The following is a 21,235-nucleotide window of genomic DNA, read 5'->3' as shown; positions in this document are numbered from 1 at the left end:
TTAAGAATTGGTTAGAGGTTAGGACAGTGTTACTTCTGCTATATTCTGTTGGTCAAAGCAGTTACAGAGGCCATCCAGAATCAAGAGAGGGCATAGACCCTGCTTTTCTGTAGGAGGGGTATCAGAGAATTTGTGGTCGTCTTTAATCTGCTTCAGCTACTCTTTGCCAAACGTTGTTTTAGGCCATTATAATAAGATAACAAACAAAACAGATAAAACAGTTTGCCTCATGCAGCCTATGGTCTAATTAAGGAGACAAACGATACGCAAGCAATTATAGTTCTGTGTGATAAACACTGTGACAGGAGAGCACAAAGTGCTATGGAATTGTAGGAGGGACCCATAACTCAGACAGAACTAGCATTCAGGCACAGCTCCCCAAAGGAAGTAGCCTGAGAAGGCTACTTAATGCTGTTTAGCTTTACCCTTTAATTTCCCCAAAGTCTTATTGATATGATAATAACACAGCTTGTGATTTTGGAAAGCATATTTCCCACTTATGCTTGACTTAAAGGGGATTAGTGACAGATTTCCAGTGAAAGTATAAATTTGAATTTGTGGAGGGATGGTCTAAATCTGAGGGAAAATGGGTATTATTTGGTTTATGGAGTAGGATTGGGGGAAATCAGTTTCTTAGGACCCAGCAGTAGCAACTTCCTCTGGAAAATTCTTTGCAAAAATCTCACATCAAAAGAATTTGCCAGAACTGTATTTGGCACTATACCAAATCTGCCCATGAGGCTTATATTTTTCTATTGATGAATTTTCTTTCTCTGAAAAGAAAAAGAAAAAAAAAACAACTACCTAGAGACATTGCCTGTAAACAGCAGTTTTTTCTTTTAGGTTGATAAAGACCTATTCCTATAATTCTCAGTGTATGCGTATGGGTCTCTGTCAGTTTTCTTCAATATGAGAAAAGGAAATGAGACAAATTGGTTGAATAGTGTGAGCACTCATTTTGGGTATAGATAAACTAGTCTGCAAGAATAAAGACTTTCAAGTAAAGATCAGCAACAGAAAAGACTTCTGGATAAAGGCCCAGAGTTAAGGCTATGGGATTTACTTTACTAGCAGTTTGAAAGGAACCTGAAAATATAGCTTCAGCTAAGAATCTCTTTCTATCCAAGAATGCTGTTTAGCAGAGAAATGAGAATGAAAGAATCAGAATAAACTTTGGTCAATTTATAGCAACAACAGCATGATTAATGAAAATTGTTGCGTTAATGCAGACATTCCCCGAGGACTTGGGATCATGGAGCCTGAGTGGGCAAATTTCATGTAAACGTTGGGGCAAATCTTAATGGTCTTAGTAAAGTGTTATATGTATAGAAGTAATTGAATTCTTCTTATCCTTGTTCTCATTGCTGTTTCTTGTCCTTAGTGCCTTGGACTTCTTTCATAAAAAGCAGTGGCTTCACTCTAGTGCATTCCATCATTGAGTGCCTCTGTTATTTCAGCTCTTGGATCCCATTGCGTAGTCAGTTTATATTGGCCGTAGATATGACTCTCGTTCTGTAGACATCAAGTAACTGAAGGATTTTTTTCCCTTTGCATTGCCAACAAATTTTTGATGGGATGTATATATTTTCCCTTAAAAGTGAGGGAAAAAAGTGCTTTTTTTTCCTTTTCTTCATTGCTGTTATTTATAACTTTGGAAGGAAACCTGAGAATCCAGCCTAGATGTGAGACTAAGTAATTATTCTATTCTGATAGAATTTGCTAATTCAAACAGGATGAGTAAGATGGAGCCTTGGCAAGTACTTCATAGCAATGCAATTGTTTTTTGTATATAGGAGTCTACCATTCTATGTCTGTTGCTCCATATTTTTCTATCCTTATTTTAGCTTCTGCTTTATAGCTCTTGGTGTGTTTTATTTTCCTCACTATAATGTCATATTCAAAGAATTTTAGTCTGTCCTATCAGATATGTCTGGTACCTTTGCTGCTCTTCTTTTTACTGAAAGGGAGTTTAGAAGAAGCAAATATCACCTAAGGGATTGAACACAAGGTAGGTGAGGTTGACTCTTTTTTCCCCGTGCAAAGTTAAATTGTAGAATTTGTTGTGCCTTTTCCTCTCACCATATAGTATCTTGGAATAACAGCACAGACTGAGAAAGAGCTGGACATGTCAGCTACTTTATTTCCTTAACTTTCAATATCACAGAAAACGTTGAACACATCTACAATCTTCCTAAATTATCCATTTTAATATTTAGCAGCCTTTACAAATGCAAGCTTGAATCACTTATATTTTATCTGTTTTTATTCTCGATTGAAGTTTTAAAATAATTCTTGTGCTCTTTGTAATAATTTTATAAATAATTAAAAGCTGTTGTCTTTTTCTCTTTATGCCTTCTCTATTGAATCTTTATAAAACTTTTCCTTTAAGGGGTTCCTTTTAAAACGTTGAATCATCTTTGCTCCTCTTTTATGACCCTTTAAAAAATTCTCTATAATCAGTTTAAATATTATTATGCCCCAAGTTAATTTGATTGAAAATATGTAGAACTTTGATATAATAAGTACCAGGTTTTGACCTGAGAAAGACCTCTGAAATTGTTATGAAGAAACATTTTCTATGGCTTTCATTTCTAATAATGGTAGATATTCTTACTGTTTCTTGATATGACCTTTTGAGATGAATGAGAATATTCTTTCTCAGGATATTAAGAATTGAATTCTTTTTCTCTTTGAGCAAGCATTCAACATAGGAAATGTTTGTCTTGTTCCTATAAATTATAGATAGTTAAATATAAGCCCCAAATGCATGCATTGCCTAAATAATAGAGAATAGGAAACTTACATGTTGTGAAATGACTCAAACAGTATCATCTCTGTCAAGGCTACTAACCATCTATATAAAGAGAGCTCCCAGTTCAGATCAGTTGGCATGGCCTGTGTAGAAGAACATAGTGTATTCTTAAAAATATTTTCGTTCACAATAAATGTGTAATGATCACCATATTATCAGTTTGTACTGATGGATTGAACAAAAGGAAAAGTAGTCCATTTGTTATGCTTGATGGAACATTCTTAAAAATTATCATCAATTGTGGTAAAAGAAAATACTGTAACATTAATAATAATCATCAACATTTTCGTGTTAGAAAATAGAAGGGTCATTTTTCTACCAGTCATTGAAAAATGGAAGAAGTTATCTTCAACTTAGAACAAAAATATTTTCATTATATGATGGCAGGCTTTTCATTTACATAAAGGGGAAAATTCTAGAAAAGATATTTATCTGTTTTTATTTTTTTCAAAGTCTGTTTTATTTAGAAGGAGAAATTTCTCCATTCAGATTTTCTGTGGTTCTACTGGTAGCATATATTGCGGAGGAAGATGAAAATAAAGTTGGAAAAATCCTTTCTATTGCTATTTCAGGATTGGAAAAGACAATATCATAGACTCAGAATATTGAGACACAGCTTACTGATCATTCTAGACCAAATCTTCTTTACTTATTTGTAAATTACTGAGACTAGAAAAGTTAAGTGACTAAAGTTTCATAGCTGTGACTAAAACTCTTATACCTATCCAGTATTTTTCTGTAGTATGAAGCCAAAAAGTGTGATATGGTCCACTCATTAAATTGTTACGTGTGTTAGTTATATAGACCAGCATCCTAAACTGTGAGATCAACATATGTAGCTTTATTGTATTTTAATTCATTATTTGATAATATTTAAGTAACTCCTTTGAAATTAGGGGACTAATTGCAACAATTGGAAATGTATAAAGGTCAGAAGAATAATAGAATTAATAGTTAAATATTAATTCTTCATGCAAAGCACATGGAAATAGAGAGCCAAGCTTATTAATATGTTTGTAAAAATCATAAAAATATCATTTTTATGCCACAGTTCTACCACTTTAGAGATTTGTTCCCTAGGAAGGAAGGAGTGTCAAGCCAAGAGGAGTGTCACAGACAGGACCATTAGTTCCCCAAAGGTCATCAGATATTCCGTATCCCTACCCCCTCCTTTCCACTCTATTTCTCCCTCTCATAAGTCTCAGACCTTCTTGGTAGGCAGTTGATTTATTCCCCAATTCTCAACCTCCTACTTTGATCATTAGTCCATATATTTTCCCTTTATCATGATCTGTGTTGACCTATTTGTGTTTGGATTGGCCTCAGACCTCTTACCTGAATAGGAAACCTGACTGGATGTCCAGTTGCCTGGGCTGTGCCTTGTCTTCTGCTCTCTCCCTAGTCAGCTGGTGTAGATTCAAATGGTTTCCAGTGCCCCTTTCCACAGTAGTTAGAAAGAATTTATGTCTTATAGAAAATGGAAGGAGCACTTCTCTAGGTGTCAGATCAGAGTTTTTGTTCTCCTTCTGCCATGAAGTAGCTGTCCAAGCTTGAAAAAAAATCACTCATCTCCTTTCTGCTCAAAGAGAAATGTATTTGCTTTTACTTCACTTTTCTCTTAAAAATATGAAATAAAATCATATTTTGAAAAAGTCGAAATCTAGGGAAAGTACAAAGACTAGTTACAGATACCTAGTTATCCAACATCTAAAATTGACATTTGTTAACATTGTATCACATTTTTTTTTTTAAATTAGTGATAATGTTGAAGTCCCCTCTGGCCTCCAACCTTACTCCCATTACCCTCACCCTCTCCTTAAGGCAGTTATTTATCCATTTCCCCATTGATGTCCTGAAATAAAATATCTTAAAATATACATAATATAGCATCAGATTAGATGAACATTAAGTTATAATAATGTAGTTGTTATTAGTAAATTTAGCTGTGAAAAAGGAATTATTTTTTTTCAAATGTATGGTTCTTTTCTCTGTCCAAATGTTCCTGTTTTCTCACATATTTTCTCTGGGACATTACCATACTATATCTTCATTCTTTGAAAAGAATACCGCCTCTGCCTTCTTTTGGAATTCTAAAAATTGAATTGTAATGGCTAGCATATTACCACCGTTTAGAAAAATATTGCCAGCCTTAGTCACGTGATTTCTGGAAACTACAGCCATCTGTGCTAAATAATGATCTGCATTGGTCATTAGGTCACGGAAGGAACTACAGAGCCAATCAGCAATGCGTGGCAAATCTTCCTGTATTTTCGTTGGTGGTTAGCACTGTGTCATGTCTATTGTGAAATAAATATGAATATATGATAAATGATGGAATGAGTATCTGAATTTTACTTTTTATATACACAGTATTTATTAGTTTTCTATTTCAAATTAACATAAACTTAGCTGCTTCAGACAACATCCATTTATCAGTTCACAGTTCTGTGTGTCAGAAATATGGCATGATATGGTTGAGTTCTATGTTTAGGGTAGCACAAGGCTAAAATCACGGCGTCAGCCCAGCTGAGTACTTGTCTGGAGGCTTACAGAAAAATCTTCTCCCAAGCTTATTTTTGTTGGCAGAATTCAGTTCCTTGCATTTGTAGGACTTAAGGTCCCTGTTTCCTCTCTGCCTGTCAGCCAGGGACTGCTCTCAGCTGCTAGAAGAAGCTCTTATGCCTTGCCACTTGGCCCCCTCTATGTAAGTTTGCAACAGCGCTTGGAGTCCTTCTCATTCTTTGACCTTCTGACTTCCTCTTCTGTGAGCAGCTGGAGAAATTCTCTGCCTTTGAAGAGTGGAGGCCCAACCAGATAATCTTCCCATCTGCAGGCCAACGGTACTATCTAACACAACCTTATCAGAGTAGGAGACATCATATGCACAGTCCTGGGGATTATTCGGATGTGAACACCAGGGAGCTGGGACATCTCGGGACCATCTGAGAAATCTGCCCACAGCACTACTTTTCACTCCTTAGGAGGATTAAGACTAGAAATAGAGCTTTAAACGTTTATCTACAATAAACAAAACAAACTCACATGGTTATCATTGCAGAGCAAAATCAAATAGTTACACAAAGAAAAGTATCACTCGTGTTAGTAATATTAGGATGTTTTGTGCTAATTAAAAAAAAATCTTACATTTGGAAGTAGGGAATCAGAGGAAATGGGAAATCTACCTTTCTCTTCTGGCCTCAATTAAGACGTTTTTAACTTCTATGATAGAATTGGTATTTAATCACAAGGACGTCACCTTTCATTGGCCCTGCGCCCTCACTGGGTCCCTCCTCACCTACAGATTCTGTCTCATCCTAGTTTATTTCTAAGCTAAACCAGACTGCAGCCTGAAGCACTTAAACAACCTTACTTACCTTTCTTCCGAAGCGGGTGTGATCTTATAATTTGTGATTCTTCCTCAGACCTAGGAGCTCTGGAGCTGTCAGTTCTCTCATTATTTCTCCAGTCCTTTACTGTCATTAAGATCTGTTGCCCCTCAGGTTAATTAACACTGAGATCTCAAGTTTCTGATCTCTCAGCCTGCAAGTGCTCCAGGTCCTAGAACTGGACATCGGCTCTGGTTGTTGCTATACTTTCACCCTAAATTTTGATTTCTTCTGTCTGTTCCTTGGCCTTGTCATTCTTCAGAAGACTCCCCAAATTATACACATTGACCACAGAGCCGCTGAGTGTTCTCCATCCCACTTCTTTGATAGGAGATTTTACCCACCATTGGGTCAGCTAGTGCCATAATCACATCTGATCTACCTTCCTTTCTCCTTTCCTATGTTCTTTCTGTCACTCCCTGTTTCCTTCTTTTCTTTCTGTAAGAATGCAGAATTTCTGACTTCAAGAGTTCATATCTAGTAGGACAAATATATAAGAAAGCGAAAAATTGTATGACAATATGATATGTGCTATATTCGAGAAAAACAGCAAGCTTCTATGGGATTGCAGAGAGATTCCAACTCAGCTTGAATGTGGGTCAGGGAATATTTTCAAGAGGAGGTAGCACTTGCACTGCCTCTGATAAGCGATTAGGAGCCAGCCTGGCAGTGAAGAGGAGCTGGAGACGTTGGAGGGATGCTATTTTTATCCTTAAAACATCATCCAGAGCTGGAAACTGGGTAATTCTCAGGCTGAATTAATTGACAAAATTCCAAAGCAAAGATGGGACCACAAATAGGAGATAAAGCCAAAAGATCAGACATTCAGCAGAAGCTGAGGCAATGGACCTTGGAAGTGAGTCCAAGGGAGGGAGCGAAGCAAAGAGTCCCCAGGCCTTCACCGTGCCTTAGGGTGAAAAAGAAAACTGTTTTTGAAGCTGGAGAATGCCAGCGTTTAAGGGTTAAGCAGGAACAAAGGAGATTGTGAAGAAGATGAAGAAGTGGCCAGAGAGTGACAGCACGAGGATAAACTGGACTAAAGGATGGAGACGCTGACACTTTATTCACCAATGAATACTGAATAATGGAAGGAAGTTTATAGGTGGATAACTGGGAGCTGAAAGTCTCTATTTTATCTTGGGTTAAAAAAAATGTGCTAATGTGGTGAGAGTGCAGAGGGGTGGGAATGAAGGAAATATGAAGTAGCTCTCGTGGAGATTCTAAGAACGGCCATTATAAGGTATCCAAGGAAGTCGTGTTGAGTTGTGAGGACCCAGCAACACTAGAGAGACCAGGAGGTTTTAATGGATCTGGCACCTGGTTGAGTGCCTTTTTCAAGCCTCGTTCTGCAGTAGGGCTTGAGGAAAAGAGAAGGCCGATGGACAGATTTAGATTTGGAGGATTTCAGAAAGAGAGTGAGGGAAAGAGAAAAAGGCAAGGGAGTTAAGAATGGTTGGAAGAATGGATAAAGTCTAGCTGAATAAAGAAGGAAATTCAATCAGGATAGATTGATAATTTGGAGCAAAAAAATAAAAGCAGGTGTCAAAAGACAGGAGATATTAATGAGGTCAAAGTGTAGTTATGCCAGAAGTGTGCTATTTGGAAAAGTATGAAGCGGGCTATTAGAGCCTCACACCACCAACTATACTGAAATTTCAGATGGATTTAAAGAACTGAACCAAACCTAGAAAGAAAAAGTAAAAGTGAAATACAGAAAAATGATTGATGCAGAAGGGCTTGTGCTTAAAAGAAATGTAAGAAATGTGAAAAGAGAAAAATCAGTTTATTTTCCTATATATAAATGAAACAACAACAAACAAAAGTGAAAGATAAAAATTAGGAAAATAATTTCCACAAGTATGATAAGCAAAAGGGTAAAAATCTTTAATCTGTAAAGATGTGGTCCAGGCTGGTGTTTCTCCAGCAGCAGAGGATAATTATAGCTTCTTTTTGCACAGCCAGCCCAAGTTTTTTCATGTTCTTCAGAGATAGCAGCAGTCAGACTGCACCTTTCTCTGCTTCCTGCTCCTTCAATCTCTGATGAAGAGAGTTGGGGGCCCAGCATGGAGTGTTGGGGCCTGTCTTCAGAACACCTGCACAGGAGGGCAGCTGGGCTCAAGTTGTGAGAGCCAAGCAAGGTGAAGGGAGAATCTGTGTAGGAGGGTGGACCAGTGCCAGGCATCACTGCCCCAGGGGAATGAGGAGGGTATCTGTGTAGGAGAGCTGCCTATGTGTATGCATGTGTGTATATACACATACGCACACACTCATAAAGTATGTCTGTACATATGTATATTCTCTAGCTCTGTCCATTGAGTTGGCCTGGAAGCAGCAACACCACAGTAACAAGGAGCACACCTAGCACTCAGATTTAAAGACCATTCCCCACCAAAAGGAACCAAAAGTCCTTAGGGAAATTGCTGACTCCGGGGCAGGGCCAGGATAAGTGAAAGATGAGCTTGGGACATCTTGTACCAGAAAGTAAGGAAGTGCAAAATTTTCTGATTATAATTATGTAGGAAAATATTTTTGTTTGTAGGAAATGCACTAAATTATTTGGTAGTGATGAAACATGTTGGCTACTTAACTCTCAAATAGTTCAAGAAAAACAATTCTTTGTAATATACTGAGAATTCTTTTAAGCATTTACTGCAGGATATGATAATGTTGATCCAGGCCTTCTTAACATTGTCCTCCCTTGGCTTCAGAAACACTGGTTGTCCTACCTATTAGATCATTTTTTTCTCGAGGACTCCTTAGTCATCCTCTTCTTTTATCACGGGCACTAATTTGTAATGCTTTCCCCTTCCCCTTCTCTTCTTTCTCCTTTAGTAACCTCTTCTGCCTCCTTCAGTTCCAGGCATATGACTCTTAACTCTGCATCTTTTCCTAGCTGTCTCCTGATCTTTAAGACCTGCATTTTACCTGAATGTAGCTCTGTTTAGTACTTCTTTTCCCATCAGCCCAGACCTGCTGGCATAACTCAACTTTGGGTTAATTCCCAAGGCTCACTAATGCATACTCACATCTTTGTGAGAAATATGGGGTCTAATTTTCTCATTTCAACGGATAGTAAAATCAGCTTCTGTAATGCAAGAGAGAATTATTACAGAAAATTGTAGCATGGTTACTTCCTCCACTGGGTCAGGAGCAGGGTCCTGAACCCATTTCCAGAGGAAAATACAAGTCTAGTTATAACAGAAAGTTGCATGTTAGAAGATGAACTCTATTTTGATATGAAATAAATTTCCTTAGGGATGTTATCTGAAACAGCGTGAAGAAGTAAGAATATTATCTCATCTTAGAAATCTGTTTTGAGAGTGGAGTATATACAATGTTAGAGGTTATGAGAAAAGTTTGAACTATGTATATGATAAAATGGGACACATTTTAAAATTGTCTCAGTTCTAGCATGAAATAGATGCAAAAGTATACATATTTTTAATTGGCTTGTTTAGTATACTTTGAATAAAAATTAAGTCTTTTAAACAAATTGATCAACAAAAACATGAGTGGAGAAAAAGTGTTTATTGTAATTCCACTCATTTTAAAATATCATTGATAATAACTTTCCTGTCTAAACTTTTCATTTTATAACTATATATATGTATATGTTAAGGATTAATGTTTCATATCCAACTTTATACTGGCAACTGTGGGCCATTTCTATGCTGAAACACTTTGGATATCTCATTAGGTTTCTGATGAATGAGACATTCCAGGAAGTTTTGCAAATTCTCTCAAAATGCTTGACTTCAGTGGCACATTACAAATCTTTCATTTATTGAGCTCTTTCCAAGAGTGAGCACTCTTGCCACAAATGAATCTTTACTCAGTGCTAGAGATTACAGTGGCCAATGGCTCCCCCACTGAAGTTGTGTTCATATCTTTGTATAATAAACCTTGGGATTTAATTGATGTAAATTCTAGTATTGTTCATTGTACCTCTTGCTTAAAAAAATGATACTGTTTCCTGAGACCAGTGTTACTTGGAAAACCTTGGCTAACTAACAAGTTCCCAGGAAATATTGTTTAATGGTAGATTGCCAAGAACACTTAGATAATTCAAAAAAAATTGCTTTCTTTAAAAAGCCCAAATATATTTCATTTTAATTTTCCAGTTATTTATTGAGACCCTGTTGATTGCATAGTTGCATATGACAGGGATCCAAAAGAAATATATAACTTATAAAGAGCTTATAATCATTATGGAGAAACAAAATAAATTCATATGAAACAGCAACAAAATCAACCAGGAAAGGATATAATTTAGTGCCAATTTGGTAAATTAATATTTTTGTTGAGTCAGACAGTCATCAGTAATCTGCCTGTAGCACTTACTATCATAATATAATTTTTGGTTACTTAATACATCAGTATAAGTCTAGGTTTATTTCTAGGTTTTCTGTACTTTTAGAAAATTTGATTATAGAAGCCTTATTTTTTCAGCACTGAAGTCATCACATATTTTTGGACACATGCCATGTGTCAGCACACTTACAGGCATCGGGGTTGCAAATGCAAGCAAAATAGAGTCTCTGTACTTAAGGAATTGTTGCTTTGTATGTATATGTGTACTGGGGGTGGTGCCAGGGAGGAGACAGTTGGCAAACATATGAAAAAATAAATAAGATAATTTCAGATACGTGTAAGTATTACGAAGATGATAAAATTGTTAGAGTGGAGGTGCTTTGACTGCTGTTGTCAGAGAAGGCCTGTCTGAGAACTAAGGTGTGAGTTGAGGCCTGAATGATAAGAAAAATGAAGTAGGTGGTTCGATTTGCAGTTTGGAGCTCAAGGGAGTGGTGTAGGTTGAAGGCAGAAGTTTGAGAGTCATCGTTATGAACGTGCTATATGAAGCCATGTCCAACACAGTTGAGAAGTCGAGAAAGGTGAGAGTTGACCCTTGCCTTTAGTCAATGTGAGTCATCAGTGACGTTGGTAAGAGTTGTTTCTGTGGAGAAGTGAGGGAGAAAAGCCTAATTAATACATTGACAAGACAAGAGGAGGTAAAGAAATAGGGACAATAAGAATACACATCTTTGAAGGGTTTTGCGATGGAGGAGAGGAGAGCAGGGGACAAGATCCAGCCTTCTTAGAAGATGGATAATGTGAGGGCAGGTTATTATGCCAATAAGAATGATCTGGTCGAGGAGGGAGACGAAGTGGTTATGTAGCATAGAGATGGGGTAATTGCTGGAGTGAAGCCTTTGAAAAGCTAAGATGGGATAGGATCCAGAACATAAGTGAGAGGATGGCCTTGATAATAGGAAATTTCTTCCATTATAACAGGAGGAAAGGCAGAGAATGCGAAAAAAGAGGCACTACAATGGAGAAAAGATAGTCTTTTTTAACAAATGATGCTGGAACAACATTGCACGTCTGCATGCAAAAAGATGAATCTAGACAGATTTTATTTCCTTCACAAAAATTAACTTAAAATGGGTCACAAACCTCAAAGTAAAATGCAAAACTATAAAAATCCTAGAAGATAACATAGGAGAAAATCTAGATGACCTTGAGTATGGCAATGGCTTTTTAGCTATAACACCAAAGACATGATCCATGAAAGCTACACTTCATTAAAATTAAAAATTTCTGCTCTATAAAAGACACTGTCAAGAGAATGAAAACACAAGACACATCCTGGGACAAAATATTTGCAGAAGACATTTGATAAAGGACTTACATAAAATATGCAAAGAACTCTTAAAACTCTACAATAAGAAAACAAACAACCCAGTTTAAAAAATGGGCCAAAGATCTTAACAGACCTTACCAAAGAAAATATACAGATAGCAAATAAGCATATGAAAAGATGTTCTACATTGTGTGTAATCGGGGAAATGCAAATGAAAACAACAGTGAGATACCACTACGCACTTAGTAGAATAGCCAAGATCAAGAACACTGACAACACCAAATGATGGTGTGGATGCGGAGCAACAGGAATTCTCATTCATTGCTGGTGGGAATGCAAAAAGGTACAGCCACTTTGGAAGACGGTTTGTGGGTTCTTACAAAACTAAACATACTCTTACCATAAGATCTAATAATCATGCCCCTAGTATTTACCTAAAGGAGTTGAAAAATTATGTCCACAGAAAAACCTGCACATGACTGCTTATAACAGTCTTATTCATAATTGCCCAAACTTGGGAGCCACCAAGATGTCCTTCAGTAGGTAAATGGATAAATAAACTGTGGTACATCCAGACAATGGAATATTATTCAGCGCTAAAAAGAAATGAGCAATTAAGCCATGAAAAGACATGGAGAAACCTTAAATGCATGTTACCAAGTGAAAGAATCCAATCTGAAAAGACTACATACTGTGTGATTCCAAGTATATGACATTCTAGAAAAGGCAAAACTATGGAGACAGTAAAAAATTGCTGGGGTTAGGGAGAAAGGAGTGAATAGGTGGAGCACAGAGGATTTTTAGAGAGTGACACTGCTCTGTGTGATACTGTAATGGTGAATACACGTCACTATACATTTGTCCAAACCCATAGAAAGTACAAAACCAAGAGTGAACCCTCCTGTAAACTATGTGCTCTGGGTGTTAATAAAGTGTCAGCATAATCCCATCAATTGTAACAAATGTACTACTTTAGTGGGGGATATTGATAATGGCAGAGGCTGCGCGTGTGTGGGGGCAGGTAATAAGGGAAAATCTCTGTACCTTTTGCTTGCTTTTGCTGTGAACCTAAAACTGCTCTAAAAAATAGTCGATTAAGAAAAAGATGCAGGGGGCCTGGCCTGGTGGCGTAGCGGTTAAGTTCATGCCCTCTTCTTCAGCGGCCAGGAGTTCACCTGTTTGGATCCCAGACACAGACCTGTGCACTGCTTATCAAGCCATGCTGTGGCAGGCATCCCACATGTAAAATGGAGGAAGGTGGGCACAGATCTTAGCTCAGTGCTGATCTTCCTCAACAAAAAAGAGGAGAATTGGTGGGAGATGTTAGCTCAGGGCTAATCTGCAAAAAAAGAAAAAGATACAAGGTCTGGCCTTGTGGCTGAGTGGTTGGGTTTGCCCGCTCCGCTTCAGTGGCCCGGGTTTCGCTGGTTTGGATCCTGGGCATGGACCTAGCATTGCTCATCAAGCCATGCTGTGGTGGCATCCCACATAGAAGAAGTAGAATGCCTTTCAACTAGGATATACAACTATGTACTGGGGCTTTGTGGAGAAAAAAAAAAAGAGGAAGATTGGCAACAGATGTTAGCTCAGGGCCAATCTTCCTCACCAAACAGCATTAAAAAAAAAAAAGATGCAGGGAAGGGGCGGAGCAAAATGGCGGGGTGAGCTGACCCGGGATTCTCTCCCCTCCAAAATACAACAAAAGATTGGAAGAACTGAATTTCAGAGAATAAACATAATGCCAGCTCGTTAGAGACCTACGATACCAAGAAGGTGGAGATCATAACCTTTGCTCACACCCTCGGAGGCGCTGGAACGGTAGGCGAGAACATCGCTCCCTCCCCTAGAGTCTGCGATTGCTGCGGCATGGGTGGGGAAGGAGCATGGGGAGGGGCCGCGCGACCAGGGGACCATCCAGGACTCCTGCCACTGATTCAGTGGAGACCCGCTGACGGGGGGGAAAGCTTCTGTCCGCGGGGACCCTATAAATCAAGGGCCTTGGGAGACCAGAGAACAGAACTGATCTGAACCCAGACCGGTACGTGTGAGTAACAGCCCCTCCCCCGCAGCGGAGCCCGTGGACGCAGCCATCTTGCCTCAAGGCAGAGAGCTCATAACACGTGGCTCTCGACACCCATCTAGTGGCGACAGGCTGTAACTGTAACTGAATTCTACCACCATGCGAAAAAAACGCTCCTCTACCATCCAGCAATTTATAAAAGCCCCAGACCAGAAGGAAAACAATAAAAACATAGAATTAAGTCCTGAGGACTTGGAATTAGGTAAACTAAGTGATAATGAGTTCAGAGCAGCTATAATCAAAAAACTCAATGAGGTAGAGAGAAAGAGAGAGAAACAAGCCGAGTTCTGGAGTTACTTCACAAGAGATTGAAATCATAAAGAAAAATCAAACAGAATTACTTGAGATGAAAAACACAATGGACCAGATCAAACAGAATAAGGATTCCCTGAATGCCCATGTAGACAACATAGAGGAGAAAATTAGCATAATAGAAGATAGACAGGCTGAATGGCGCCAGACAGAGGAAGAAAGAGAACTAAGAATTTTAAAAAAATGAGGAAAATCTCCAAGAGATAGTGGATTCAATGAGGAGTAAGAACATAAGGATCATAGGACTTCCCGAGAATATGGAAAAGGAAAATGGAGCAGAAAGTGTGCTTAACGAAATTATTGAAGAGAACTTCCCAAATCTAGGGATCGACGGAGAAATGTGTGTAGAGGAGGGTTTTAGATCTCCTAGATTTGTCAATGTAAAAAGAGCTACCCCAAGGCACATAGTAGTAAAGTTGGCAAATAGGAATGATAGGGAGAGAATACTCAGGGAAGTAAAGGAAAAAAAGAGAATAACCTACAAAGGAGCCCCTATCAGACTGTCAGCGGATTTCTCTAGAGAAACCCTACAAGCTAGGAGAGAATGGAGTGACATATTCAAAGCTTTAAAGGATAAAAACCTTCAGCCAAGAATACTCTATGCAGCAAGAATTTCCTTCAGATATGAGGGAGAAATTAAATCTTTTCCAGACAAAAAAAAGTTAAGGGAATTTGTAACTAAAAGCCCTCCACTACAAGAAATCCTCAAGAAGGCTCTCATACCTGAAAAAAGAAAAAAGGGAGAAAGGGAACACAATCCACAGGCTAGGGAGACCGATGGCTAGAACCAGAACAGGATAGCAAATATTCAATTATAGCATTAGGGTAAAGGTAAGGAAACTACCAAAACAAGGACGATCTTAGTACTCTAACTGCCAATTAATAAGACGAGTTGGAATAAAAACTGAAAATAATTATTTAGGAGGGGAAGAGCAAAGGGTCTAAATCAGTATTGGTCAAGTAAGTAAGAGACCATCAGAGAATAGACTATATTATACACGAGATTGTAAATACAAACTTCAAGGTAGACACTAAAATAAAGTACAGAACAGAGTCGCAAATCATGAATAAGGAAAAATCTAAGAAACCCAGCATAAGAAATTGCAGTATTAAATGGGTAGTCTAAAGCAAACAGGAAAAGAAATGCAGGAAAACAAGATAATGAGCGACAGATTAACAGCACTAAGTCCACATGCATCAATAATCACTCTCAATGTGAACGGATTGAACTCTCCAATAAAAAGACACAGAGTGGCAAAATGGATTAAAGAACACGATCCAACAATTTGTTGCCTCCAGGAAACACACCTCAGCCCCAAGGACAAACACAGACTCAGGGTGAAGGGGTGGAGGACAATACTTCAAGCAAATAGCAAGGAAAAAAGGCAGGTGTTGCAATTCTCATATCAGACCAAGTGGATTTCAAAATAAGACAGGTAAAGAGAGACACAGAGGGACGATATATAATGATCAAAGGGACACTTCATCAAGAAGAAATAACGCTTGTAAGTATCTATGCACCCAACACAGGAGCACCAAGATTCATAAAGCAACTATTAACAGACCTAAAGGACGATGTTAAAAACAACACAATAATAGTAGGGGACCTCAACACCCCACTCACATCAATGGACAGACAGAAAATCAACAAGGAAATAGTGGAGCTAAATGAAAAACTAAAACAATTGGACTTAATAGACATATATAGATCACTTCATCCTGAAAGAGCTGAATATACATTCTTCTCAAGTGCACATGGAACATTATCTAGGATAGACCATATGTTGGGAAACAAGGCAAGCCTCTACAAATTTAAAAAAATTGAAATAATAACAAGCATCTTCTCAGATCATAGTGCTATAAGGCTACAAATTAATTACAAGAAAAAAGCTGAGAAAGGCATAAAGATGTGGAGACTAAACAACACACTACTGAACAAACAATGGATCATTGAAGAAGTTAAAGAAGAAATAAAAAATACCTGGAAACAAATGAAAATGATAGCATGCCATACCAACTCATATGGGATACAGAAAAAGCTGTATTAAGAGGAAAATTCATCACAGTACAGGCACATCTTAACAAACAAGAAAAATCCCAAATAAGCAACCTTAAAGCACACCTAACTGAACTAGAGAAAAAAGAACAAATGAAGCCCAAAGTCAGCAGAAGGAGAGAAATAATAAAAATCAGAGCAGAAATAAATACTATTTAAACGAAAAAGGCAGTAGAAAGGATCAATGAGACAAAGAGCTGGTTTTTTGAGAAGATAAATAAAATTGACAAACCACTAGCCAGACTTACAAAGAAAAAAAGGGAGAAAGCGCAAATAAACAAAATCAGAAATGAGCGAGGAGAAATAACAACAGACTCTGCAGAAATACAACAGATTATAAGAGAATACTACAAAAAACTGTATGCCAACAGAATGGATAACCTAGAGGAAATGGATAAATTCTTGGACTCCTACAATCTCCCAAAGCTCACTCAAGAAGAGGCAGACAATTTGAACAGACCAATCACAAGGAAAGAGATTGAAACAGCAATCAAAAACATCCCAAAGAATAAAACCCCAGGACCAGATGGCTTTCCTGGGGAATTCTACCAAACTTTCAGAGAGGATTTAATACCTATCCTTTTCAAGCTATTCCAAAAAATTAGGGAAGATGGAACACTTCCTAACACATTCTATGAGGCCAACATCACGCTGATACCAAAACCAGACAAGGACACCACGAAAAAAGAGAACTACAGGCCAATATCACTGATGAACATAGATGCAAAAATTCTAAACAAAATTTTGGCAACCAGAATTCAGCAATTCATCAAAAGAATCATACATCAGGATCAGGTGGGATTCATACCAGGGACACAGGGATGGTTCAACATCTGCAAATCAATCAAAGTGATACACCACATCAACAAACTGAGGAATAAAAACCACATGATCATCTCAATAGATGCAGAGAAGGCATTTGGCAAGATCCAACAGCCATTTATGATAAAAACTCTGAACAAAATGGGCATAGAAGGAAACTACCTCAACATAATAAAGGCCATATACGACAAACCCACAGCCAACATCATACTCAATGGGCAAAAACTGAGCGCCATCCCCCTGAAAACAGGAACGAGACAAGGATTCCCTCTATCACCACTCTTATTCAACATAGTACTGGAGGTCCTGGCCAGAGCAATCAGACAAGAAAAAGGAATAAAAGGAATCCAAATAGGGAGGGAAGAAGTGAAACTCTTGCTGTTTGCAGACGACATGATCTTATATATAGAAAACCCCAAAGAATCCATTGGAAAACTGTTAGAAGTAATCAACAACTACAGCAAAGTTGCAGGGTATAAAATCAATTTGCATAAATCAGTAGCATTTCTATACTCCAGTAATGAACCAACAGAAAAAGAACTCAAGAATACAATAGCATTCACAATCGCAACAAAAAGAATAAAATACCTTGGGGTAAATTTAACTAAGGAAGTGAAGGACCTATATAATGAAAATTACAAGGCCTTTCTGAGAGAATTGGATGACGACATAAGGAGATGGAAAGACATTCCATGTACATGGATTGGAAGAATAAACATAGTTAAAATGTTCATTCTACCTAAAGCAATCTACAGATTCAATGCCATCCCAATCAGAATCCCAATGACATTCTTTACAGAATTAGAACAAAGAATCCTAAAATTCATATGGGGCAACAAAAGACCCCGAATTTCTAAAGCAATCCTGAGAAAAAAGAACAAAACGGGAGGCATCACAATCCCTGACTTCAAAACATACTACAAAGCTACAGTAATCAAAACAGCATGGTACTGGTACAAAAGCAGGTGCACAGATCAATGGAACAGAATTGAAAGCCCAGAAATAAAACCACACATCTATGGACAGCTTATCTTTGACAAAGGAGCTGAGGGCATACAATGGAGAAAAGAAAGTCTTTTCAACAAATGGTGCTGGGAAAACTGGAAAGCCACATGTAAAAGAATGAAAATTGACCATTCTTTTTCACCATTCACCAAAATAAACTCGAAATGGATCAAAGACCTAAAGGTGAGACCTGAAACCATGAGGCTTCTGGAAGAAAACGTAGGCAGTACACTCTTTGACATCAGTATTAAAAGGATCTTTTCAGACACCATGCCTTCTCAGAGAAGGGAAACAATAGAAAGAATAAACAAATGGGACTTCATCAGATTAAAGAGCTTCTTCAAGGCAAATGAAAACAGGATTGAAACAAAAAAACAACCCACTAACTGGGAAAAAATATTTGCAAGTTATATATCTGACAAAGGCTTAATATCCATAATATATAAAGAACTCTCGCAACTCAACAACAAAACATTAAACAACCCAATCAAAAAATGGGCTGGAGACATGAACAGACATTTCTCCAAAGAAGATATACTGATGGCCAATAGGCACATGAAAAGATGCTCATCATCGCTGATCATCAGCGAAACGCAAATCAAAACTACACTAAGATATCACCTTACACCCGTTAGAATGACAAAAATATCTAAAACTAATAGCAACAAATGTTGGATAGGTTGTGGAGAAAAAGGAACCCTCATACACTGCTGGTGGGAATGCAAACTGGTGCAGCCACTATGGAAAACAGTATGGAGATTCCTCAAAAAATTAAAAATAGAACTACCATATGATCCAGCCATCCCACTACTGGGTATTTATCCAAAGAGCTTGAAGTCAGCAATTCCAAAAGTCCTATGCACCCCAATGTTTATTGCAGCACTGTTTACAATAGCCAAGACGTGGAAGCAACCTAAGTGTCCAGCAACAGACGAATGGATAAAGAAGATGTGGTACATATATACAATGGAATACTACTCAGCTGCAAAACAGAACAAAATCATTCCATTTGCAACAACATGGATGGACCTTGAGAGAATTATGTTAAGTGAAATAAGCCAGCGAGAGAAGGACAATCTGTGTATGACTCCACTCATATGAGGAATTTAAAATTATGGACTAAGAACAGTTTAGTGGATACCAGGGGAAAGGTGGGGTGGGGTGGTGGGCACAAAGGGTGAAATGGTGCACCTACAACATGACTGACAAACATTAATGTACAATTGAAATTTCACAAGATTGTAACCTATCAATAACTCAATAAAAAAAAAAGATGCAGATGGGTTCGGTTTATATTAGAAAGATGAGGTATTTTTTACCCACTTGTATCTATTTCTGTTTGAAATTTGAGATTTGGTTATCAACTGAGAGTGAGAGGGAGATAGGTGTAGGAGACGTGAGGAGAAAAGAGAACGTGTGAATGGTCCTCTCAGAAAGCGCTAAGTTGAATTTGCTAGGAAATCATAGTGGTAAACTTTATAAGAGAAGAGTGCCAATTTGAGATTTTTGGCTATGATTAGGAAGTGAATCTTATCAACATTGTTTTGTGATTTTTTTATAACAGTACTTTGACCAAATAGTAGTAGTAAGGTTCCCTATTATTTAGATTGTGGTATTGAGATGACACTTTCTACTAAAAGAAAGCAGGCTCATTTCAGGTTTGGGGCAGACATTTTCAAGACAAAATGGAACATCTTGTCATAACAGAGAAAAAGGAAGCTGTCAAAAACTATTATAACTACTATAGTCATGTCAAAAGGACTGAGGGGCCAACATGAAGAGTCTTCCACTGGCCAAATATTGGACAGTTTGAGTGTCAATAAAAGAAAATAACTGTGATGATTAGAACACATCAAATATGTGGAAATCCATGAGTTCATATTGATCCAAAACACACACGCGCGCACACACACACACACAAAACTTAGTGGAAACTCTTGAAAGATTTTAGCAAATGAGCTATTTTAAAAACTGATAAGTAAGAGAAAGAATCAAGCATTTATCATTTTCTTATATCAACTTTAGATTGAGTAATCAAAGAACAAATGTGGTAAAATTTCTCTTTAAAGAGGCATTCCAGCAAATAAATAGACAATGATTGATAGAATTGAAATATCACCATTTTGTAACCCCTAATGAATTAATGAATTTAGATATTAAGCATCAGAAGCTGCTAAAATCACAAAAAGGACTGCAAGATATTATGCATCTTCTGATACCACCAAACCATGAATGTCTGTAAAAAATGAATCTGATGACGCCTTTAGATTCAGTTACCAACTTTCCAAGAAATACAGAGGAAGGATTAACATGTTAATCTATACCATAGGGATGCAATCAGCAAAATCCAGATTGTGGGAAACTGTACCAGTAAATTAAACTGTAGTGTCTGGGGATGGTTTATAGTGTGGATAATAAAACTATAAATTAAGAAATGATACCATGAAAGTCAGGATAGTGGTTACTCTTAGAAGAGGGGGAGTTTCAATTGGGAGAACACATAGGGAGGGCATCTGGGTAACTGACGAGATTCTCTCTGCTGAAATGGATGTTATGCGGAAGGGTGGTTGCCTTAAACAGTTGATTAAGCTGAATATTTGTTATATGTGGTTCTCTGTATTTGAGTTATATTTAACAATACTAAGGTAAAACTTTTAAGTGAAGTTAAGACATTAAAAATTTTTTTTATTTTAATTTTTAAAGTTAATTGCTAGGCTTTCATGGGAAATGGGGGGCAGTGGGAGAGCAGTGCTAAAGACTTCAGTTGAGAGTCTAAATAACAGAATTGCAAACAGCAACTAAGACCGCAGACCAAAGAATCAAGTAAGTTGCACATGAAAGGACTGCTCAGCGTTAGTCACTCACTTCAGCTGCCCTCAGTACACGTTCTTATCTGTACACTGTGAATATGCAATAAGTCGAATATGCACCGAAAATGCTTGTTTACTTATGCTTCATCTTGTTGTTCAAAGTGCTTTTATATATGTTATTTAATGAAAGACCGCCAGAGTCCAGGAGTGGAAGTGCTAATCCTATTTAAATTCTCTGTATATAAAAATAGTGAATGTTTCTTTAATTAAAAAATACTTAAGAATATGCAATATAAGAATGAACCTACCTT

General features: G+C 37.6%; 1 protein-coding gene across 5 annotated transcripts in view; it reads left to right on the top strand.

Annotated features, from left to right (window-relative positions):
* The window catches only part of ME1 (malic enzyme 1), a 252,844-nt gene that overhangs the window by 120,647 nt on the left and 110,962 nt on the right, over window positions 1-21,235 (top strand). The gene's annotated exons all lie outside the window — the stretch shown is intronic.

Source organism: Equus caballus, chromosome 10 (assembly GCF_041296265.1).
Source record: "Equus caballus isolate H_3958 breed thoroughbred chromosome 10, TB-T2T, whole genome shotgun sequence".
NCBI classification, from domain to species: domain Eukaryota; kingdom Metazoa; phylum Chordata; class Mammalia; order Perissodactyla; family Equidae; genus Equus; species Equus caballus.
The sequence above is the reverse complement of the archived record's forward strand: the minus strand, read 5'-3'. Positions and strand labels throughout refer to the sequence as shown.